This window comes from Salvelinus namaycush, chromosome 31 (assembly GCF_016432855.1).
Source record: "Salvelinus namaycush isolate Seneca chromosome 31, SaNama_1.0, whole genome shotgun sequence".
Classification (NCBI taxonomy): Eukaryota; Metazoa; Chordata; class Actinopteri; order Salmoniformes; family Salmonidae; genus Salvelinus; species Salvelinus namaycush.
Window position 1 is genome coordinate 47,483,387 of NC_052337.1, and position 17,189 is coordinate 47,500,575.

The 17,189-nt window shown below is 40.8% G+C and overlaps 1 pseudogene; it reads left to right on the plus strand.

Moving 5' to 3' along the window:
* The window catches only part of LOC120026180, a 41,343-nt pseudogene that overhangs the window by 23,317 nt on the left and 837 nt on the right, over nucleotides 1–17,189 (plus strand).

Consider the following 17,189-nt stretch of genomic DNA (forward strand, 5'->3'; position numbering starts at 1 on the left):
AAGCTTCCTACTTCAACTGCAGCTCGTTTAGTGCGGTCTTAATGCCAGCATCGGTTTGTGGTGGTAAATGGATGGCTACGAGTAATATAGATGGTGTGGTCTACAGCTTATCATGAGGTGTTTTACTTCAGGCGTGCAATACCTCGAGACGTCTTTAATATTAGACATCGCGCAACAGCAGTTACACACACACACACACACAAATACACACACCCCCACCCCTCGTCTTACCAGACGAAGCTGCTCTGTCCTACCGAAACACTGAGAAGCCAGCCAGCTCTATTATCCGTGTCGTCGTTCAGCCAAGTCTGTGAAACATAAGATATTACAGTTTTTAATGTCCCGTTGGTAGTATAGTCTTAATCGTAGATCATCCAGTTTGTTTTCCAATGGTTGCACATGGGCCTATAATACCGAGGGTAGTGGTGGTTTACTCACTGACCGGCGAATTCACACACGGCACACAGACCTCTGCCCCCTGTATTTACGTCTTTTCCTCACACAAATGACGGGGATTTGGGCCTGGTCTCGGGGAAGCAGTATATCCTTCATCGGACTCCTTAAAGAAAAAATATTTTTCCTGTTCGAGGTGCGTAATCGCTGTCCAGGAGCTCTTTTCGGTCATAAGATACGGTAGCAGTAACAATATGTACAAAATGAGTGGCAATTTCTTTTGAAAAAATAAACAAAATAGCAGTTGGTTAGGAGCCATCCCCTCCGGCGCCAATATCACAACGTTAGTTTGCACTCAGCAGACCTGAAATTTGCTCAGTGCCCTGAAAACATTGAGAACATCGGTCATTCCACCATTTTGGTGCCTTTTGAGAAGTGTAACTTGGTAAAAAAGAAAAGAAATAAAGACCAGTAACAGGGTTGACCGTAATAGGGTTGAACATTTCTTCTTAAATCAACCATAAATCCCCTTGTGACAGGGGGAATGGAAGTTTGTTTTGTGGAGTGGCAATTGAGTGCAAGATTCACAAAGTTATTGTTAAGATATTTCTAGCCTGTCTACAGGGTTGGTGTGTTTATGTTCAGTTTTCCACACCAGGAAATTTCTTAAAACAGTAGAACCAACTCACCTGCTTTTACTCTAATTTTACTATTAGATGGTCAATGTTTCTTTTTTAAATAAATAATTTAAAAGGAGTAGTTTCACCATATTAAAACGAGAGTTCAGTTTCCGTAACAGGGTTGACCTTTTTAAAATAAGGGATAGACATAAATGAATGAACCTTCAGAAATGACTGTCAAAGCAACAAAATAACTAGGGCTTTACAATGATGGTGGAATTTTGGGATTAAATGGGTTAAAATCTTCCAAGAAGTGACAGGGATGTCAAAATGCTGAATTCTCGCGCTTTAACTAACGTTAGCCTTTATTCATAAAAAATCAGATTTTATTGAGTTCTCCATCTGGGCAATATTAAAGGGGACTTAATTTAATATAACAGGCTTTTAAAATGCTATATTTGTGTATATTCTCTACTTAAAATATCAAAGGGATGCAAAAGGAACAAATTTTGTGGAACGACCCAATGAAGTATTGTTGCAATGTCTTTGGAGGAACAATATGGGTTGTCTCGTAACTAGCTTTTGTAGTTAAAGCCTCTAGGGTATGTGGGACGCTAGCGTCCCACCTGGCCAACATCCGGTGAAATTGCAGAGCGCCAAATTCAAAAACAGAAATACTCATAATAAAAATTCATAAAACATACAAGTGTTATACATCGGTTTAAAGATTAACTTCTTGTTAATCCAACCGTTGTGTCAGATTTCAAAAAGGCTTTACGGCGAAAGCATACCATGTGATTATCTGAGGACAGCGCACAGCACACAAAACATTACAAAAAGTTACCAGCCAAGTAGAGGAGTAACAAAAGTCAGACATAGCGATAAAATTAATCACTTACCTTTGATCCTCATATGGTTGCACTCACAAGACTCCCAGTTAAACAAATGTTAGTTTTGTTCGATAAAGTCCCTCTTTATATCCAAAAACGGAGGTTTTTGGATATAAAGGCAGACGACAAAATCCAAAAAGTATCAGTAAAGTTTGTAGAAACATGTCAAACGATGTTTATAATCAATCCTCAGGTTGTTTTTAGTGATAATAATCAATAATATTTCAACCGGACAATAGCTTTGTCAATATAAAAGAAAAACAAGAAAGGCGCGCTCTAGGTCGCGCGCACCAAACAGGTCTGGGGACTTTCCACTGACTCAGTGGTCTTACTCCCTCATTTTTCAGAATACAAGCCTGAAACAATTTCTAAAGACGGTTGACATCTAGTGGAAGCCATAGGAAGTGCAATCTGAGTCCTAAGTCATTGGATACTGTATAGGCAGTCAATGGAAAACTACAAACATAAAAAAATCCCACTTCCTGGATGTATTTTTCTCAGGTTTTTGCCTGCCATATCAGTTCTGTTAAACTCAGACATTATTTTAACAGTTTTGGAAATTTTAGAGTTTTCTATTCAAATCTACCAATTATATGCATATCCTAGCTTCTGGGCCTGAGTAACAGGCAGTTTACTTTGGGCACGCTTTTCATCCGGATGTCAAAATACTGCCCCCTACACCAGAGAGGTTAAATGTGCAATATGTAGAAATTGCTCTGCCATTGCATGGTTGCAAAAATTCTAAAATGTTTTCCTAATTTCAGTTTGACAAAACAAGCATAGTGTAAGAAATAATTTTAACATATACACTGCTGTTAATCTTTTCAATAACCCAAATGATAATTTTCTGCTGTTTTTGAAGATGGTGTACAAAAGTAAAAGATTCACAAACTAGACTTTGAGGGGGCAATCTGCAGGTCAAATAACAAGGCAACCAACCTGCCACATTTTTGGATAAACCGCTTAGGGATGGGCCTAGAGAAATGTAACCACTCTCAAATTCATAGACTGACAGACCAACCATGAGATCAAAATAATGATAGTTTTAATCATGTTTTGAAGCTATACAGTGTTTGTTTACATTGACATTGTTTAGCTTATATGTTTGGTTCTGATGGGGTTAAACAGTTGAACCACAGATGAGCCAGATATTTCACCGGATGTATAAATGTGAAGCATCCAGTTGCTTTTCCACTCACTACCAAATATGGTGATGAGAGGAAGCCCAGTGGCCGGCAGTGGGAGAAGATGGAACGATATGGATTTTGGCCGACATTATGCAAATTTTCTCATCGACGAAACATTTCCATACAATTTTCTGTTTCCAAAACTAGAATCTGTAACATGGTGGACTGCGTTTTGTAGACTTTGCCAAAGTAATAAAAATAAAAAGAGTTTTTAGAAGGCGTGCAAGGGCGAATTGAGTTATTGCACACCCACACTTCATAGTAGGTATTCCCTAACAGAAATATGCAAATCAATGCTAAAACGCACCAATAGGATCTCACTAACTCATTCTTGGCTCTGCCCACCTCCTTGCTTGTTCTGCCCACTTTGATTAATTTGCTCCCATTGGAAACCAGAGGCTCTGGTCTAGGGTTGTCCCCAACTATATAAAATAAAAATTGTCTGTTCTTCGACTAATCGATTGCTCAAAATCTTAAACGTATATTTTTCCATATATAGACACAGTTGATTTTATTAAAACACACAGGTTTTAAACCACACACTGGTTTTAATCAAACCAGCTACAGTGCATTCGGAAAGTATTCAGACCCCTTCACTTTTTCCACATTTTGATACGTTACAGCCTTATTCTAAAATGGATTTAAAATAAATCTTACCTCAATCTGCACAAAATACCCCATAATGACAAAGCAAAACAGAATTTTACAAATTTTGGGAAATGTATTACAATTTTTTTGTATTACAGACCCTTTACTCAGTACTTTGTAGAAGCACCTTTGGCAGCTATTACAGCTTCAAGTCTTCTTGGGTATGACGCTACAAGCTTGGCACACCTGTATTTGGGGAGTTTTTCCCATTTCTTCTCTGCAGATCCTTTCAAGTTCTGTCAGGTTGGATGGGGTACGTCGCTGCACAGCTATTTTCAGTTCTCTCCAGAGATGTTCGATTGGCTTCAAGGTCGGGCTCTGGCTGGGCCGCTCAAGGACATTCAGAGACTTGTCCCGAAGCCACTCCTGCGTTGCCTTGGCTGTGTGCTTAGGGTTGTTGTCCTGTTGGAAGGTGAACCTTCGCCCCAGTCTTAGGTCCTGAGGACTCTGGAGCAGGTTTTCATCAAGGATCTCTCTGTACTTTGCTCTGTTCATCTTCCCCTTGATCCGGACTAGTCTCCCATTCCCTGCCACTGAAAAACATCCCCACAGCATGCTGCTGCCACCACCATGCTTCACCGTAGGAATGTTATTGGCCAGGTGATGAGCAGTGCCTGGTTTCCTCCAGATGATGTCTTATTCTTATCCATATTTTTTGAAACTGCACTGTCGGTTAGGGGCTCGTAAGTAAGCATTTCACTGTAAGGTCTGTTGTATTCGGCGCATATGACTAATCAAGTTGTATTAATGTGGCGCTTGGCATTCAGGCCAAAGAGTTCAATCTTGGTTTCATTAGACCAGAGAGTCTTGTTTCTCATGGTCTGAGAGTCCCTTAGGTGCCTTTTGGCAAACTCCAAGTGGCCTTTCATGTGCCTTTTTACTGAGGAGTGGCTTCCATCTGGCCACTCTACAATAAAGGCCTAATTGGTGGAGCGCTGCAGAGATGGTTGTCCTTCTGGAAGGTTCTCCCATCTCCACAGAGGAACTCTGGAGCTCTGTCAGAGTGACCATCGGGTTCTCTTCCCCCGATTTGCTCAGTTTGGTCGGGCTGCCAGCTCTTGGAAGAGTCTTGGTGGTTCAAACTTCTTCCATTTGAAGGGCAATGGAAACACTATGATTTAGAACGCAAGCTAACTGTAAATTGGCATTGTGTCATTGGCAGGAGAGAATTTTGGTACTCCCAAAAATGGCTGAATTTACAGAGTAGCTCTGAGTCTGAGAATGAGTTTATTACAGAGAATGAAATGATGTGTTGTAGAGGGATGGTGGCGATACAGCACAAAATCCCAGCGGATGGTGGCTGTGTTACATTCAGTCAGAGGTTCTTGTCAATCTGTCTGGATGGCGCTGTATTTATTGGCCGTGTCACTAATCCTTATGAAGGACTTCCTGGCAGAGAGGTTACTCGACCAGTCAGCAGCCGATATGCCAGTTTAAATAATTTGTGAAATTTTGCTTGACGATAAATTAAGGCTTATATCAGTAGTGGATAGGTGCTTATAAACTCAGGAAAAAAAGAAACGTCCCTTTTTCAACGCCCTGTCTTTCAAAGATAATTAGTAAAAATCCAAAACTTCACAGATCTTCATTGTAAAGGGCTTAAACACTGTTTCCCATGCTTGTTTAATGAACATGCACCTGTGGAACAGTCATTAAAGACGGTAGGCAAATAAGGTCACAGTTACGAAAACTTAGGACACTAAAGAGGACTTTCTACTGACTCTGAAAAACACCAAAAGAAAGATGCCCAGGGTCCCTGCTCATCTGTGTAAACGTGCCTTAGGCATGCTGCAAGGAGGCATGAAGACTGCAGATGTGGCCAGGGCAATAAATTGCAATGTCGCAGTGGCAGACCACGTGTAACAACACCTGCATAGGATCGGTACATCCGAACATCACACCTGCGGGACAGGTACAGGATGGCAACAACAACTGCCCAAATTACACCAGGAACGCACAATCCCGCCATCAGTGCTCAGACTGTCCGCAATAGGCTGAGAGAGGCTGGACTGAGGGCTTGTAGGCCTGTTTCAAGGCAGGTCCTCACCAGATATCACTGGCAACAATGTTGCCTATGGGCACAAACCCACTGTTGCTGGACCAGACAGGACTGGCAAAAAGTGTTCTTCACTGACGAGTCGCGGTTTTGTCTCAGCAGGGGTGATGGTCGGATTCGCATTTGTCATTGAAAGAATGAGCGTTACACCGAGGCCTGTACTCTGGAGCGGGATCGATTTGGAGGGTCTGTCATGGTCTGGGGCGGAGTGTCATAGCATCATCGGACTGAGCTTGTCATTGCAGGCAGTCTCAACGCTGTGTGAAACAGAGAAGACATCCTCCTCCCTCATGTGGTACCCTTCCTGCAGGCTCATCCTGACATGACCCTCCAGCATGACAATGCCACCACTCACAGAACAAGCAGTATGGCTGATTTCCTGCAAGACAGGAATGTCAGTGTTCTGCCATGGCCAGCGAAGAGCCCGAATCTCAATCCCATTGAGCACGTCTGGGACCTGTTGGATCGGAGGGTGAGGGCTAGGGCCATTCCCCCGCAGAAACATCTGGGAACTTGCAGGTGCCTTGGTGGAAGATTTGGGTAACATCTCACAGCAAGAACTGGCAAATCTGGTGCAGTCCACGAGGAGTACTTACTGCAGCTGGTGGCCACACCAGATACTGACTGTTACTTTTGATTATTCTATGTTTATGGTTTATTCTATGTCTGTGGGACTTGTTCAGTTTGTCTCAGTTGTTGAATCTTGTTATGTTCATACAAATATTTACACATGTTAAGTTTGCTGAAAATAAACTAAATTGTGAGTTGTGAGTTGGTTTTGTGAATGAAGAATTTGTCTTTTATATATTTATTGCAACAAGATTTCTCAAGTAAGCCACACCTTCCAATCTGAGTTCTGGATAAACTTTGTGATTATTACCAAAGCTAAGATGAGTTTTCATTAGCGTAGTTAGACCACTGGGAACGGCTTTGATCACAGAAATAAACTCAAAGGTATTGGAAACTCTTTCAATGTTATAAATTGTTCATATGTGAGAATATTACCCTTGTTGTCAAACATTAAGAACAAAGTCAATATTCCTCATGCCAACTGGGGTAGAACAATGACTTATTCCTTACAGTTATGTCTGAATTATTCCACAGAAGAGCTTTATGTGGGGAAAAATTGTGCAGAAAACATATTTTCCAGGCCATTAAAGCTTGTTGGTGAAACCTAGCCAATTTAGCGGGTAATCTTTCAGGAATATAATTACATTTCAGTAAAAATTGAAGACCTCCCAACTTATTAAACACATTATTTGGAGTGAAATACCATATTGAATCAGTATTGATCAAACATCTTTTCAACCAGTTGATCTTGCAAGTGTTATTTATGTCAACAAAATCCAACACTTCCAGACCTCCTTCAGCTCTTTTATTAGAAAGGACTGGCTTTTTTAGTTTGAGACTTATTTTTCCAGATGAAGTCAAGAAAGGTCTTAATCTCTTTACAAGTAGCAGGATTTACAAATATAGATAATGAGGGGTACACAAAACGAGACAGTCCCTCTGCCTTGAACAGAAGTACTCTCCCAAGTATAGAAAGATCTCTTTGTAGCCAATTATTAAATATATTTTTGATTTTCTTAATTTTAGGAGAGAAATTCATATGTTGTCTGTTTTTTTTTTTGACAAATGTACTCCTAAATATTTAACACAGTCCTTTACAGGAATATTTTCTATTTCTTTATCATCAGAGTCAAATAAACATAAGATTTCACAGTTAGAAACAGTTAGTTAATCCTGATGCAATAGAAAATGCAGTTATAGCATTAAGGGTGTGGGCGACCTGGTCTTTGTCTCTTAAGAAAAGAGTAGTATCATCAGCCAGTTGGGAAATTTAGATTTCTTTGTTAAAAAGGGTTAAGCCATATACATTTGCATTACTCAGAATATCTAGAGATAGACGTTCCACAACCAAAATGAATAAAAATGGCGAAATTGGGCATCCCTGTCGTACACTTCTGTTGATACTGAATCTTTTGGCACTATTAAGGTTTAGTAACACAGAACTATTTATATCTTTGTTAAACATGCGAATGACTTTGATAAACTTTTTGGATTTGTTGAAAATTAAGTGAGAAATTCATGTTCAGTTGTGTCAAAGGCTTTACAGAAGTCCAAAAATAAGACAACCGCATCTGAGTCAATTGCATCTGAATAATCTATAAGGTCTAAGATTAAACGAATATTAGAGCTTATGTGACGGCCCTTCATAAATCCTGTTTGAGTCTTTTTTATAATGGTATCTATTCCTTTCTTTAATCTTTTGGCATAAACCAGAGCAATCAATTTGTAATCAATATTTAATAAAGTAATTGGTCTCCAATTGTCAATGAGAGAGGGGTCTTTATCGGGCTTCGGAATCAATTTCATAGTGGAGACCAATTCCCCACTTTTGATGCAATCTTGAAACATATTAAAAATCGGGTCTTCTAGTACCTCCCAAAACTGTCTATAGAATTCAACTGATGGGCCAGGTGATTTCCCTTTTTTCATTGAATTCAGAGCCTCTCTAATTTCTTAAATTGACACAGGTGAATCGCAAACTGAGTGGAAATCATCCTCAATTACAGGGACATAATTCGGAATGTGGCAAATGTAGCTTTCACAACCATCTTCCTGAAATTGAGAACTGTAAATGTTTTCATAAAAGGAATTGACAAAGGATGTTTTTGTAATGGGATCTTTGCATAAAACATTTAATTTTGAGTGCAGTTATAGATTTTATTTTGTAGTTTCTCTTTTCAAGTGCAAAAAAGTAACTAGTGTTTCTTTCCCCCTCTTCAATCCATTTTGCTCTTCATCTGACAAAGCCACCCGTTGCCAGATCCATGTAAAGCTGTTCTAATTCTAGTTGTAAAGATTTAGATTATCTTTGTTTAGAAAACTGTCAAGCTTGCTCATCAACTCTTTTTCTCTAAGGTTCTTTAAGTGCATCAGCTCTTTGGCACGTTTAATGGCTACAACTCTGACTTTATATTTGAAAAATTCCCATCTACTTCCATGACCCAAGTCTTTTCTTGCAAAAATATCGTTGGCTAACAATTTGATGTTTCCAATGAGAGTAGGATCTTTGAGAAGTGTGTTGTTTAATTTACAATATCCTCAAGTAATTTTTAGATTTTTTAGTAGCTTGTAAATTCAGGAAAATCAAGTGGTGATCAGAAAAGGGAGCCAACTGATGATCTACATCTATAACAAATTGTAACAAAATGGGGTAAATTAGGAATAAATCTATTCTAGATTTACGTGACATAGTTTTGCTGGTCCAGGTATAACCCTTTGCATTCGGATTGAAATAACGCCAGGCATCATCAACACAGAGATCCTTGCATAATGTAGTAATGATATTGCTATTTTGAAGGCTTTGACTCGTTCTAGGAGGAACACGATCAACAGATGCATCGGGTGTTTCATTAAAATCCCCTGAAATAATTAGAAAAGCCTCTGAGTATTTGTCGCTGAAATCCTGTACTTTCCTGGTAAATTGGGTAAAAGGGTTCTTATTTGGAGCATGGGAGCTATGACCCTATACATTACAAAAGATGAAAATAGCATTGTCAAGTTTAACAGTTACTATGACCCATCTCCCATCTTGTGAAGATGTGGATTCCAGAATGTCACCTTTAAACTTGTGAATAAGTGTCAAAACACCAGCAGAATGGTTTGATCCATGACTGAAATAGGCTATGTCTCCCCATTGTGATTTCAAATCACTTTTACCCGAATTAGTTTCCTGAAGGACAAAATCTGCACTACTGCATTTACAATATAAAAATAAGGCTTTACTTTTTGTAAGATCTCTCAAACCCCTAGCATTCAGACTAACGATACTGAGTGAGTTGAAAACGAACTCCTGCCTTTAAAAAGAGAGAACACAAATTAGATAACAGAAGTAGTAACGTGAACAATAAAACAAACGGTGAACCTTGAGAGGATTACTCTGACGGAAAACTACGCTCAGCTGAGGTAGCGGTGGTTAACAGTATTAACAAATCTATTTACTTCCTTTTTTTGGCAAGTGTTCATCAGTTGTAGTTCGAACGGTACATTTACTCATGGCAGTACATTAACTGTACTCTTGACAGTACTCACAGTTCCAGTTTGGTTAATGTCAACAGAGTTACCCAGTAATCATTCTTCCTTCGATAAACGCGTGTGGGCCCTTGAACCCAGCCTTCTTTCCCTCTTGTCGTGCCTTCTGTATAATCGGCCACTGTTTCTCCCTGGCAGTCTGATCCTGCTGTATCAGTGCTTCTTTGATGCAGAGCTTCTTCTCGTCCAGAAACGTGTTCCCCTTGGCCATTTTCCAGATGATGTCCCTGTAATGGCGCATAGTTAAGCGCAAAATGATATTGCGAGGGGGTCCATCAGATCTTCGTTTCCCAAGTCGATATACCACGTCGATCACGTCTCTTAGCTTATCTTTGATGCACGGCGCCACCTTTCCCAGGATATTAATGACTGCTTCCCTAATATCCTCTCCCTCTACCTCTTTTACACCTTGGATTTTCAGATTCCACCCGTGAGAGTACCTTTTGAAGTTCAGCTACATTCTCACACAGCTCATGATTTTGGGATTGCGGTTTCTTCAACTCATTCTCTAGGAACGTTATCTTTTCCTTGTTCTCGCTCACAATTTTTGTGTAGCCGACTGACAGTTTCTGACAAATTATCGATCTTCTTTGATGTTTCTTCGGTAGCCCGCTCTGATGGACACTTTAGAGAGCGTGGCGTCTTGTTTAGTAGACAGGGACTGGATTGCAGAGAAGTTCAGACATGGAATTGTCATCTTTCATATTTTTTCACCGGTGGATTTTTAATTGGTCTGAGGTAAAGAGGTTGCAAGGATTTCATCATGGTCAGTTTTGTTCTTTCTCTTGCTTGAGTTCACGGCTTCTTGTGTATTCATGCTACTCTGGTTCTCGTTGTGGCTAGCTAGCATGTCTGCCGTCTTCTGTGAGACTTGAATATTCTGTCTGCTATTGTCTTTCTGTCGTGTTCTTCCCATTCAACTTGACAAAAACGAACTCTAAACTTATCCTATGTCCCTAAAACAAGTTAGTTTCTTTCAACATTGATAGCCAATTTTAGACTGTTAACCACCTATCCCTCAATGTTGCTTTGAAGAGCGAGAAAACACTCCCTCTCACAGCGACACCATCTTGGCTTTTTCGAAAACTCAATACCACAGACAATTTGATTCCTGCCAGTGACGAACTGGCGTCAGTTGTTACTATGGCAATTAAAAATGGCGCTGACCATAGCTCAAATAAACCTTGTCGACAATCAAAATACTAATTATAGGGCCTCCCGGGTGGCGCAGTGGTCTAGGGCACTGCATCGCAGTGCTAGCTGCGCCACCAGTCTCTGGGTTCGCGCCCAGGCTCTGTCGCAGCCGGCCGCGACCGGGAGGTCCGTGGGGCGACGCACAATTGGCATAGCGTCGTCCGGGTTAGGGAGGGTTTGGCCGGTAGGGATATCCTTGTCTCATCACGCTCCAGCGACTCCTGTGGCGGGCCGGGCGCAGTGCGCGCTAACCAAGGGGGCCAGGTACACGGTGTTTCCTCCGACACATTGGTGCGGCTGGCTTCCGGGTTGGAGGCGCGCTGTGTTAAGAAGCAGTGCGGCTTGGTTGGGTTGTGCTTCGGAGGACGCATGGCTTTCGACCTTCGTCTCTCCCGAGCCCGTACGGGAGTTGTAGCGATGAGACAAGATAGTAATTACTAGTGATTGGATACCACGAAAATTGGGGAGAAAATGGGATAAAGATTTTTTTTGTATTAGTGGATTAAATACATCTCTTTGCTTAGATTTACTTCCTAAAGTGTTATATTCCCGTTAAGAATGGTGGAGGCCACTGTGTTCTTGGGAACCTTCAATGCTGCAGAAATGTTTTGGTACCCTTCCCCAGATCTGTGCTTCAACACAATCCTGTCTCGGAGCGCTACGGACAATTCCTTCGACCTCATGGCTTGGTTTTTGCTTTGACATGCATTGTCAACTGTGGGACCTTTATATAGACAGGTGTGTGCCTTTCCAGATCATGTCCAATCAATTGAATTGTCCATAGGTGGACTCCCAAGTTGTAGAAACATCTCAAGGATGATCAATGGAAACAGGATGCACTGGAGCTCAGTTTTGAGTCTTATAGCAAAGGGTCTGAATACTTATGTAAATAAGGTATTTCTGTTGAATTCTTTTATACATTTCTAAAAATCTGTTTTCGCTTTGTCATTATGGGGTATTATTGTGTGTAGATTGCTGAGGATTTATTAAATCCATTTTAGAATAAGGCTGTAAAGTAACAAAATGTGGAAAAAGTCACGGGTCTTAAAATGTGCGAGGGGGGTGGTGTGTGTGGTTTCAGGCGAGCAGTAACACACAATCTCGGTCAACTAACAGCCTAACCACCAAACAATTGACTAGTCGATTTAATTGGGGACAGCCCTACTCTATCTTGGGTTAGTTATAAAAACTAAGCTCATGAGTCATTTGTTTAAGTTCTACTCAAGAATCAATGGCTATATATAATTCATTTTAAAAGTAAACTGGATGTAGCAATTGGAAATTGCCGTTTTCTTTTAAGAACGAGAAGCATAGAAATAGCAAACGGAATGGCTCTACCAATTGATGACAGATCTATAACTCACATTTCTTTGTGAATTTGGTAGGGTCACGCACATTTCAATCCTGCACACACGGGACCACTGCCTGGCACAGTCTAATCACGGCTAGCAGTAATCAAATCTTCAGATCACAGCTGCCCAGTGTGCTGCAGCAAAGATTGTCTATTATAGTGACTATGGAAATGTATGTCCTCAAAGATAGAAGGCAGACGGGCGGAGGCGAGGTCAGTTGGGACCATTTTAGCCAATGAGAGGTCGGATATGCGAGTGAACAACAGGCCATAGAGATTGATAGAGGACTCATCTTTTCCAAAATAGTGCCTGTGAAAGCATGGGCAGTCCCATTTTGAGGCCATCTTCATTTTAAAGTAGTACATGTTCTTCTTAATTGGCTGATTTGCTCCAAACTCATAGCATTCACCATGCTGGAAGCCCTCAATGGCAATGTCCATGCTGAAACGGGTTATATCCAGGATGAGTCCTCTATCTCTGTGACAACAGGCACAACTCCGATATAAAGTCGTCTTTGGGGAAGTTGCCAAAATGCCACATATCGGTGCATTCGTAAGAACCTAACCATTATCTGTACTTGCCTGTTGCATGTGCATGTTTTTGTAATGTGCAGGGCTCATTTGTAAAAAAGTGACTTTAAATATGACTTCCCTGTTGGAATAAAGGTAAATTACGAAACTTCTATTTGGTCAAATAAGCCTCACGTAGCAAATTAGCAATAAAAAAAAAAAAACGTAAAAAAATTGGACACACATTCATTCACCAGCCACGTTTCCATCCACAGTTTTTATGCGAGTAAAGTCATACCGTACAGTGCATTCAGAAAATATTCAGACTCCTTCCCTTTTTCCACATTTGTTACGTTAGTTTTATTCTAAAATGGATTTTAAAAAAGCATCAATCTACACCCAATACCCCATCATTTTAAAGTGAAAATAGGTTTTTAGAAATTTTTGCAAATGTATTAAAAATGCAAAACAGATGCCTTTTTTATTTACATAAGTATTCAGACCCTTTGCTATGAGACTCCAAATTGAGCTCAGTTGCATCCTGTTTCCATTGATCATCCTTGATGTTTCTACAACTTGATAGAAGTCCACCTGTGGTAAATTCTATTGATTGGACATGATTTGGAAAGGCACACACCTGTCTATAGATGGTCCCATAGTTGACAGTGCATGTCTGAGCAAAAACCAAGCCATGAGGTTGGAGGAATTGTCCGTAGAGCTCCGAGACAGGATTGTGTCGAGGCACAGATCTGGGGAAGGGCACCAAAAAATGTCTGCAGAATTGAAGGTCCCCAAGGACACAATGGCCGCCTCCATTCTTAACTGGAAGTAGTTTGGAACCACCGAGACTCTTCCTAGAGCTGTCCACCCAGCCAAACTGAGCAATCAGGGAAGAAGGGCCTTGGTCAGGGAGGTGACCAAGAACCCGATGGTCACTCTGACAGAGCTCCAGAGTTCCTCTGTGGAGATGGTTGTCCTTCTGAAAGGTTCTCCCATCTCTGCAGCGCTTCACCAATCAGGCCTTTATGGTAGTGGCCAGACGGAATCCACTTCTCAGTAAAAGGCACATGACAGCCCACTTGGAGTTTGCCAAAAGGCACCTAAAGGACTCTGACCATGAGAAACAAGATTCTGATTAAACCAAAATTGAACTCTTTGGCCTGAATGACAAGCGTCACGTCTGGAGGAAACTAGGCACCGCTCATCACCTGGCCAATACCATCCCTACTGTGAAGCATGGTGGTGGCAGCATCATGCTGTGGGGATGTTTTCGAGCGGTAGGGACTGGGAGATTAGTCAGGCTCGAGGGAAAGATGAACAGCCTAAAGTACAGAGATCCTTGATGACAACCAGCTCCAGAGCGCTCTGTACCTGAGACTGGGCAAAGGTTCACCTTCCAACAGGAAAATGACACTAAGCACACAGCCAAGACAGTGCAGGAGTGGCCTTGGGACAAGTCTCTGAATGTGCTTGAGTGGCCTAGCCTCTATTAAAAATAGGAAGATCCCATCAGCTTTCTATAGGCTAGACCTACTATATTTATTTGTCAACCTTCCTAATATTAAGCACATTGGTTCTTTTAAAACAGGAGTATAGCCTACCTGGCTGGCATGAAAATGTGCCACAGGAAAAGCGTCCGCCATTTGCTATTTTAGTGCTTAGATCGAGACAGGTGTATGATAATGGTCCATTCTAAATCAAAATAAATTTCACACGTATCTGTAAAGATGAGATTACATCAGGAATAGTGTGATGGGTGACAATATTAGCCTATCACTTGTAAAGCCCAGCTTAAGGCAAACAGGGCATGCTTTTTTAGCGACTTTTTCGAATCATACTCACACACCACATATAGTCTAGCACATAGGCCTATAATGTTTTGATAAGGTTTGTATCACAACTATAGTGGCCAAATAACGTCTTAAAATTAAGAACATTAGGCTCTACACCCGTTGTAAAGCAGATTAAATGGCATACATACGCAGCGAGTGAGTCAAGTTTGAGGAAGATAATATTCACCATACAAATGCACCTTTTATAATAAAAGCATTACATGCATAATTGCATGTGGTCACTTTTGAGAATGGGGTTTCCCTGCTAATGGAACATTCGCGCTTATAGCCTACTGCCATGTGCGTATTGCTGTGCTTATAATGTGAAGAAATAAATTAGACTATCAACATTTTAAGATAAATGTTCTAATCTGTTGCTTCAGGCTCATAGCTTTAAAACAGTTTTTTTTATGCTAGTGGCTGTATTAATTTGGGATCTATCGCATCCCACAACTGTCCCAGACTATGTTTGGAATATTTATTTATCGCATAGAATAGGTCAACTTTTGTACTATGGGAGATGGTAGATTGACATGGGCTAATGCTTTTGCTGTTCGATAGGCTACTCATCTTGTTGGCTGACGAAAAGTACATGTGGACAGTTCTTCCAATATCTTCAATATATGCGCTTCGGAAACGTTAAGGACGAGCGCAGTTGCGTCCCCGATGCCCGTCTTCACTTGTAGCCTGTGAGAAAGACCCAATCATGTGAGTGAGAGGTGCAGTGGGGAGAAGGGAATTATAATTATTATATTCAGCCCAATGGCACAACCGCCACTGGCCACTAAAGGCATAGATTTTTTTTTAGTGGGGTTATGGCCACACAAAGGGGATTCAGATGGGAAATTCAAGGAATTATCAAGTGCTTGTCAAATTGTGAATGAGAGACTGATGTGTGTACAGCCTGCGCAAAAACAAAGCAGAGCTCATGCCTTTCATGTGAATTTTTTTCAAATCATCATTAGCTGCATCATGCAGCCTTAGAATGTGTATTAAAAATCTAAACGTATAGCCCAACATTTGTATCACAACTAAAGTTACATAACTCTAAATGAAGCATATAGGAGTACCTGTTTTCTTTGTTAACCTCTCAACACAATAGCTGCATGTAGCGCACTCCTTCAAATCATTTGGAGAAAATAGCTGAATAAAATACAAAGGATATGTTCAATTGTATTCTTCATAATATAAAATAACGCCACGGAATTCTAAAGCAAATCTTGTCTGCTAAATTAACTAGTGTAGCCCACAGCCATATGGCATAGCCAGATCATGTTCTGTTTTTCTGAAGTAGACTTCATTTTCTTCATATCATGTTTCTTTAGACCTGATGGTGTAGGCTATATTACATGGATTTATTCAACTTTTCAAAATGTAGTTGTTCCAAAGTACAGCAGCAGCGGTTTGTAGGCTGTCAATTACCGTGAGACCAGCAGTTATTTGCTTGACAATCACTGGCTGACAACATTTCATGACCGCCACAGCCCTAGTGTAGATTGATGAGGGGGGACGGACAATTTAATAAATTTTTTGAATAAGGCTGTAACGTGAAAAACTCAAGGGGTCTGAATACTTTCCAAATGCACTGTATCTATCTACTTTGAATGCTAGACGGTGAACAAAATGATTGAATATATATTATAGATCAATAAACACAGGCTATTAAAAATATATATATATTTTTTTACAAGTACAATGAATCCCTCAGTTTTGTCATTGGTGTTTCTGCCTTAAATCACCGACTACAAAGAGCATATGCATTCTCTCCAGTGGAAAACTGTTATTGGGGGAGAGGTCTATATTTAAGAAAAAGATGAACTAATCACACTTTTTCACACTCATAAATGTGAGGATTCCATTGATAATTTGGTGTGTCCCTCCCTATTTTACACACAATTCAACATTTTGGTGAACACGATACTGTTTTATTCACAGAAAAATCGATTTGTTTGTTCCTGCCCTCCCTGTAGGGATCTGATGGACAGGCTGGTGGATGAGGCTGAAGGTTTGGTGGTGGACGGGTCGGCCTCTGTGTGCTCCAGTAGCAGTGGAGGAGGTCGGATGGAGTACTCGGCAGAGCACCAGCTCAACCTCCTTAACTCTATCACGGCCAGCGACCTCTCTGGTGAGCAGGGCCACGGGCCAGGACCGAGAAATCAGAGCAGACGAGAGAGATGAGGCTTGTGAACTCCACATGAATTTTGATGGATAGAGTGAAGAATGCGATTAGCAGTGGTAGCCGCTTGGAGCATTAGGCTGTAACATTTAAGCAGTGATTTTCTTTTCTTCTCTGTACGCTTCTGGGGTCATACATAGTACGCTTCTCAGAGCAGGAGTTCTAATCGAGGATCAGGCCCCTCCTGTCCATGTAATGTTATTCATTATGATATAAAAGTGAAACTGATGTTAA